Genomic DNA, 7,838 nt, shown 5'->3' with positions numbered 1-7,838 from the left:
ACCACCCTGGAGATGTCTGTAGCTGAAAGAGACTGGAAATGTTTTTCTCTCCCTGCGCGTCTGAAAGCGCTTTGTGTCAAGCTTATGTATATTAACGGCTCCCCAGCTCGTCTCTCTGTGGAGGGCTTTCACAGAGAAGAGAAACATAGCAGAATGAGATCGTAAAACCCCAGTAATTGGCCTGGAGACTCAGGGACAGAACCAGAAATTGCCTCTAATTTATCCCCGTTTAATTGTGTTTTGACTAGATTTCCAGTTAACTCTCTGCCCCTTCTAAAATAAACCCCAAGTAGTAATTGATGGGAGACCCGCCCTGCCTGGCTGCAGCTGTCTGGGTTCAACTGCCCCATGCCGCCAAGGTAAGAGTGAAAGCCACCTCGCCTCTCCCAAACCTGACTAGTTAGCCCCCAGCTCCCAGCTGGGGAAGCCTGGACCTCCAGCAGCATTGTGACTGCTGTTGCAGCAAGAGGGGGGTGCATAGTAAATCGGTGCCCACTCCGCTGCTGCACATCCTGCTAACTCAGTGTCATGGCGACAGCGGTGAGAGACCTGGGATTTTGCTCCACAATCGCAAGTCCCTGCCACGCCAGCCACAAGGGAATCGGGGTTAGTGAGATAGGGCATCTGGCTGACGCAGCACCAGAGGCGCATGCACGATCCCCGGTATATTGCATCATCATATAAACAATGGTGTCAACAGGCGGGGGGCAGGGGGGAGCTAGCTCCTGTGAAACCCATGCTCCGCTAGACAATTCCTGTCCCATTTCTGTTGTGTTAGCGCCTCCCCGGACCCCGCTGCCAACGCTAGGTGCTGTACCAACACCTAGGGAAACCCTATGATTGCCACCCAGCGCCTGCAGTCTCACAGGATTGAAGAGATCGCTTTGTGGTGATTGCATTGCACCTGGGATTGTATTAGCGCTTTCTCTGATCTTCGGTTAAAAACACAGCCCTGCTTCTTACCTGTCCCTTGGGGGACTAGTTTCACTGGCCTAGTGAGAGCAGGTCCTTTTAAAGTCTCAGTTCTCTTGCTGTGCATGTTCCAGTCGAGCCGGATGGCTTCCTGCTGTTTATTTGCCTTCCTTCTTTATTGGCCGTTACTGTCGTGTATCATTTTGACTAGCTGGATGTGGCTGGAGCGGATCGCTGCTTAAACTCGAGGTTCTTCGCACGTCTTTAAAGGCCAGCGAGGATCCTGCCGGTATATGTCTGCTCCAGGCTACGGACGTTGGCTCTTCCCCTGCAGCTCAGATCCGCATTGGATTAAATGTGGGCCACGTCCTGGCTAGCCGTTACAGAGAAGCTCGTTGCTTGGGCGGAAGAAAACCTGCCACGGAGCCAACGGTCCAAGATGCAGGGCCTTTCGAGGTAGCCCTGGCAGACCAGGGAGGGAGAGCTGTGAAACAGCCAGGAACAAACGCCTTCATCCAGCCAAGAGCGGCAGGGCTTGCTGGCTGGGCACTCTGTGCTTGTCTTGCCATGTCCCATGGGGTTCAGTACTTGGCGTAGGGTGAGATGTTCCTTGTACGGCAGGAGTGCTGCCCCGTGCATCCGTGATCCTGTGAAGTGCCCAGGGGGAATGAGCCCAGACCATTCTTTTCCCCGCATGTGCAGTGATGGAGCTTGTCCGCAAGGAGGCAGCATCAATCCAGCGCCAGACTCCATCCCTGTGTGGTGCATGAGCAGGAGTCAGCTAACAGGCGCCAGCTGTGAGCCGCTTGGAGCCCGTGTTTCTGTTTCCGCACGCGCAGTTGGAGGGACAGGGATGGTTCTGATGCTTCGTTTCTTGAAACGTGGGGGAGAACTTGTGCATTCTCTTTGCCAGCCCGTGGTTCGAGGCTGGCCGTGCAGACCCGGCACCGCCAGACCCTGCTGCAACTGGTCCTGCGGGCTAGGCGGGCTACTTTGCCAATGCACCTCCAGCCTGACTAGCCACTGCAATTCTCCCCGCACAGAACGAATGCCCTGCCGTTGGAGCCAGGGAACCCAGCGCCCGGACTTGGACCATCCCAGCCGAGTGCAGGCTCCAGCCATGCAGGCAAAGGGGTTCTGGTTCTCGGGCGTGTGTTATGCAGGACGTTGAATGACATGGTCAGAAAGGTCCCGGCGGGCCTTAAAAGTCTGCGACTCTTCGGACCAAGGATTCAGATGGTAGATCGCGAACAGTTTTGTGATTGGAGCTCCCCTGTGATGTGCCGCAGTTCTCCATTTGTGACCTGACCGGCCCCAGAGATAAAAGGCCTGTGCATTTAACCCACTGCATTGCCTCCCCATGCTCCTCATCCACCCAATGGGGCCGCAGGGTTTCCAATGGGCACAGACTCCATTACTACACACGCCTGGCGGATCTCTGCTGCTGGCCGGTGAACCTGATGCAGGGTCGGTCCTGTCTCGGAAATCACGAGGGAGGCCTCCAAGTCATGACGTTGCCTTTAAAAATCTCGAGATTAAGACAAACAAATAGATTCTGGGCTTCTTCTCTTTGGGCAGCACCCCCCACCATCCATGCTGACTCCAGCCCGGCACAGGAGTGGGGCGCCAGGGTGGGCAAAGAGGGGGGTGAGCATTTTCAGCTCCTTCACATTAAAACCCGGGGAGGCTCACGCTGCTTGCTGCCCAGAAAACGCTGCTGCCACTCCGTGTGGGGCATGCTCGGGCAAGGGGCTGTGGCGGGGGGGGAACACTCCCCGATATCCCAGAAACCGCGGCCCAGTGAGCATGATTCCAAAGCCAACGGATTTCCCTCGAAGCCGACGTGCTGGGTCCTGTTTTAGGCTCTGCAGCGGGCGTCAAAGCCGTCGTTTTCCCGCGCGAGGCAGTACTCAGCTCGGTGGGCTCCCATCCCTTGATGTGACGTGCTCAGAGGAGATCTCGGCCTCATGCTGCTGCCTTCATGACTGCCCCAGGAGGGGCAAGAGCCGCTGGCAAAGCTAAGCCGTTGCAGGGCCTCTCTACCCTGCCTCGCTGCCCTGCTCACGGAAGCCCAGGGGCTGACTGGCGGGGAGGAAGCTAGCTCCAGCGTACGAAGGAATAAGAAGCTTCAAGCGCCTTGCTTGGCTGACGCATCGCTGCCTGGCCTGCAGGATTCTGGCTCTCTCAGTGGGCGAACGTCCCTTCCAGGGGTGCTTGTCCCGCAGCTGCTTAGTGCAAGGCAGGGAGACTCTCAGGGAGACTCTCTCTCCGTCTCCTCTGCCAAGAACAGCGTGCGGGTTCCTAGCTGGAGGATCTAGGGGGCGATGCTGTGGGGACAGCAGCAGCTGGCCTGGGTAGTGAGACAAGGGGGGTGGGGGATGTGGTTAGTCAGGTCCGTCTCTTCCCAAGCCCAGGGAGATTCTAGTCCCGGAGTGAGCAGAGATGCCTGGCAGACGGGTGTATCTCAGGCTAGTGGGGGCCTTTCAGACCCAGCCGTGGGGTATGAGAGTGGTAGGTTGGAGCCCTGGAATCCCAGTCTGGCGTCCCTCAGAGCCCAAACGTCCCTAAAGCAGATGGGGCCCGTGGTGGTTTTGGCCTGTCATAATATCACTATTCATGCTCAGAATGCAGAACCGGATCCAGTGCAGAATTGAGGCCGGGGAAGAATTTCGAGATGAGATGCTCTTTAAGAAGAGAGATGGGCCTGATCCAGGAGACGGGATACACCCCCCCACGGCTGCTTGTAAGTCACTAGCCTCCTGTCCCAGCCTTCGTGTAAATATTTCTTCACGCTCTGTCTTCGCCTCTTCCAGACTCCCCAAGTGAGCCTACGTGTTCGTGTGGTTGGCGTGTGATTTGGCGTGCATGCAGCAGTACCTGTCAGGGTGAGGCCCTTCATGTACGTTAGCGTGTAAACAGGCACGCGGGCTTGGCCGTGAGCCCGGGCACCTCTGCGCGTGCGCTCAGGCAGGCTTGCCAAACCGCCCGCCTGCACGTGTGCTTGCACGGCTGCGCAGATGCATGCCTTCACACACAGCCTTGCAGGAGTGTGACTGCTACATGGAGGGAGGGAAGGTTAAGTACCCAGCCCAGTTTGCTTCCACGGTGTCTTGTTGACAGAGCTCTGGGAGTAAATGACAGGCACTGGCTCTGTTGCACAAACAAGAAACTAAACGTCTGAGCTGAGAAGGCGACCCCAAAGGTTCTGGGGGAGGGTTTGTCTCCTTGTCATCGGATCTCTTTGCGAAGCATTCCGGAAAGGAACAGCCAGCACCAAAGCTGCCACGCACCCTACCCACACCTCCAGACAGCTTGTCAGCGGCTGGTTTAGTCCATGCTGAGGCTGGGAGGAAAGGCTGACAGCGGGAAGGGAGAGCGCTCTGTCTGTTCCCTCGAGCAGGTCCTGGCTGTGCTGGCGACATGCCTGCACACCCGGGCGTCAACATTACTGTGCGTGAGACTCAGTGCCCTGCCCCATCACGCTCTTCCCAAAACACGTCCCTTTAAATGCATGCAGCTCTGACCTCCAGGGGGAAGATGGCCAGTGTGCGGTAGCACCTTCCCAGAGCTCAGCTCCTGTCCATCTGCCCATGAGCGGTCCAAGGCCCTATCAGCATTACATCCTCTGTAGCGAGACAAGATGCCCCTGGCTTTGCTCACACTCAGGCTCCTATAGACCCTCTGGAATTGGAGGGCCTGGAGCTGGGGCTGCATGTGCTGGGCTCATCCAGCCCAGCTGTGACGCTGCAGTTACACCAGGGCTGGATTTGGCCCTCCGGTGCTCACTCGCGCCCCCCCCCCCCCCCCGCAGGCAGACACAACAGCCAAAGGAGCCCAGCGCATTCCTGATACCCGGCTGGGTGTGGGAGCCTGGTGCCCCCAGCAGCACAGCTCCCCTCCTGCTCTTCTGCCCTCTCCTAGCGCCACCCGCGCCAGGGCATGGAGTGAATCGCACTCCTCGCCCTCCACGGGCCACACGCTCACGTTGTCACTGGTGCCAGCAGGCTCACTGGTCAGAGCTGCCCTAATACCCAGCTGTTGTGGAGGAGGCGTCTCGGGAGCTACCAGGCCGTTGCTAAGAGAGCCAGGGGGATCCCAGGTATAAGTGCATCCAAGGTTGAGCTTCCCCCTGCATGTGCCTCCCTTGGCATGGTTGGCCAGGAGCAAAGGCTGCTGGGTATTTGAGCTGGGGGCGCGTGGGGGGTGGGTGTGCATGCTTGGGTTTGCCCCTGGGGCTCTCTGAGCCAAGGTGGCTGAGTTTTCTAATGGGTGCTGGAAGGCAATGGAGGTTTCCCAGGGTCATGGCCGGCCAGCCATCAACGCGTGCCTAGACCCGCCCACAGGAACGTTCAGCGCCTGCATTCAAATGGGGGGGCAGATCTCCCCTCCCTGACCAGCCACAAACCAGGAGCAGTCCCTGACCCTTTTACGGGTCCAGCAGCATCTCCCCGTCCGTTTTAACCTGCTGGAGTGAAAAATGAAGTGCCGTTCCGTGGGGGCCCCAGGCCTGGCGGCGGCTGGAGAAAGCAGGTGCTGGGGTGTAGTCAGGCAGCTGCTGCCGGTGAAGTCCTCGAGGTCGTGCCAGAGCCGCCGCGTCTCGGCAGGCCGGGCCTGTCCTCCCTGGGGATGGTGGCAGGGCGCCTGGGCGAAGGGCGAGGACCAGGGCGGGGCTGTGTTGCAGAGAAAGCGGGCAGGGGGGCAGCGCGCTGGGGACCCTCAAGGAGGGAGCTGGCGGCTGCGTGCGGGGAGAGTGGCTGCCCTGCCCTGTTGAGCTAGGGCGGGCCCAGGGCGTCTCCGCAGCCTGCTGTGCTCAGCGGCTGTGGCCTCTCCGGGCCGGCACGGTGCAAGGTGCTGCACCCGGGGCTGATCGGCCTCTCTGGCCCTGGCGAATCAGGCACGAAGGGCGCCTTTGCGGCCGCAGCCGGCCCGGGTCCTGGCTGGCTGCCAGCGGCGTTTTCTGACTTCTGCCGCTGGGGAAAATCTGCAAACTAGGCAAAAGGGAGCCGGGCTGGGTGCGGGCCAGGGGCTCAGACAACAGGAAGGGAGGGCCCCAGCCAACATTCCAGCGCGTGGACCTTTAACTCCCCGGCTCCCAGGCCGTGCTGCCTTGGACCCTGCTGCGGGGCTCTCGCTGCCCCGTGGCCACCCCTGCCCTGCCTGTGGTAGCCAGCCCCAGCACCGGGAACCCTAGCTGCTGTTTAGGTCCAGGTAGTGTAAGCCTAGGAGGCCCATTGGAGTGACCGCCCACTGATCTGGGTTCAAATGCCCATGGGGCTAGTGCTGGCTGAGGCTGCCAGGGAGGGTCTTATCCTAAAAAAAAAAAACCCAGGTGCCCAGATGCTAGGGGGAGAGAAACCCAATGTAAGAGCCGAAGCAGGCAGCAGTGGGGCGCAAGCTGGTGGACTCCTGCATGCCAGCACGGTCTGTGGGGCTGGCAACGTGCCCAGGCCTGCCCCGTCCCCCAAGCAGACTGGTGCCTGGGCGGCGAGTTGGGCGGGGTGGAAGGGCACAGCGCAGGTGAGAAACGGAGACTGGGGGAAGCGCTGGCTGGGCAGAGAGCTGGGCTCTCTGGCCGTGTGTTGCGTGTGAACCGGGTGCTCCTGGAAAGCAGAGGCCTGGGGTGGGAGCTTCGTGGAAGCCAAGGAGTTTGGAGCAAGCTGGGAGCCGTGGCCTGGCCTAGCCCAGAGCTTGGCTCCAGCAGAGCGCCGGGCGCCCGCCAAGTGCCCGCCCAGCCCTCGGGTGAGGAAACCAGGTGCTGAGCGCAGCCGTCAGACTCTGTTGCCGGGAGGTTCTGCTCCCTGCCCGGGCCACGTGCTGCGGTACGCGGGGGAGACGGGCTACGCGGCATCTCGCTACTGCTCCCGCCGGCGGGCTGGGCCTCGGCCAAATCCCCCGGCAGAGGGGCAGGATTCAGCCATTTGTCCCTCCTCCCCCGGCAGCCCTTCTCGTGCTTCTGCCCCGCTGCGCAGGGAGGGAGGGAAAGAGTAGCAACATTGCCCCGTGCTTTTGTCCTGGCTCCCGTGGGAGGCTCTGACTCGCTTGGGCCCGGTGGGACTGTAGCTGCGACCCGGCTGCGAGGGAGGGTTACGCAGACATTCCCGGCCGGCCCCTGGCAAGGGAGCAGAGAGTAACCAGCCCCGCTTGGGGCCTGGTTGGAGGCGAGGGACGGCCGGTGCTCTGCCTCGGGCCGGGCCGTTCACACGCCGCCCGCGCCCCGTGCTAACAGAAGGGTCTCTGTCCTGCGCCGGCGGGGCAGGGGTAAAGGAGCTCGAAGTGGCAGGGAAGAGCTGGGCCGAGTGGGAAGGCAGGTACCAGCCCTGCTGCTGCCGGGGGCAGCTCGAGGCAGTTGGGCCTGCAGGCCCGAGGGGTGATGGGGGCAGGACCCCCAAAACGACAGAGGTGCTGGGGGGGGGGCAGGGGAGACTGCCCTGGCCTGGAGGAGTTCAGCCCCTTGCTGGATTCCCGCCCCAGCCCATCGCAGGTATTCTCCAAAGCGCTTCAGGCACAGAGGCTTTATCCTGCCCTCGGGGTGACCCCCCCAGGCCCAGATGCCGGGGGACTGGCCGGGTAACCCCCACCACCACAACCACCGCAAAGCCGAGGGCAGGGAAGAACAGGCCGGGATGGGCGGCAGAGCCGATACCAACCTTAATAGCCACCAGCAGGCGTCTGATGGTCCCTCCCGGCTCCCTGCAGGGAGAACCAGCCCTGCTAGCGGAGGCGTGGAGTGAGCCTGCCTCGACGGGCGGCGAGGGAGAGGCAGACGTGCCCCGGAGCAGGAGTTTCCTCACACCCTGACTCAGGGTGGTTTGGCAGAGGGGCTAACATCCTCTCTGGACTAGGGTGAGGGCCCCCCCAGTTTGCTGGCACAGCCTAATGCAGATGTGAACCTAGATCACCAGGGCATTCGCTTGCTGCCCCGCCCC

The sequence above is a fragment of the Emydura macquarii genome, unplaced genomic scaffold, assembly GCF_026122565.2.
Source record: "Emydura macquarii macquarii isolate MOO-44397 ecotype Brisbane River unplaced genomic scaffold, CSIRO-AGI_Emac_v2 contig_2768, whole genome shotgun sequence".
Lineage (NCBI taxonomy): Eukaryota > Metazoa > Chordata > Testudines > Chelidae > Emydura > Emydura macquarii.
The sequence above is the reverse complement of the archived record's forward strand: the minus strand, read 5'-3'. Positions refer to the sequence as shown.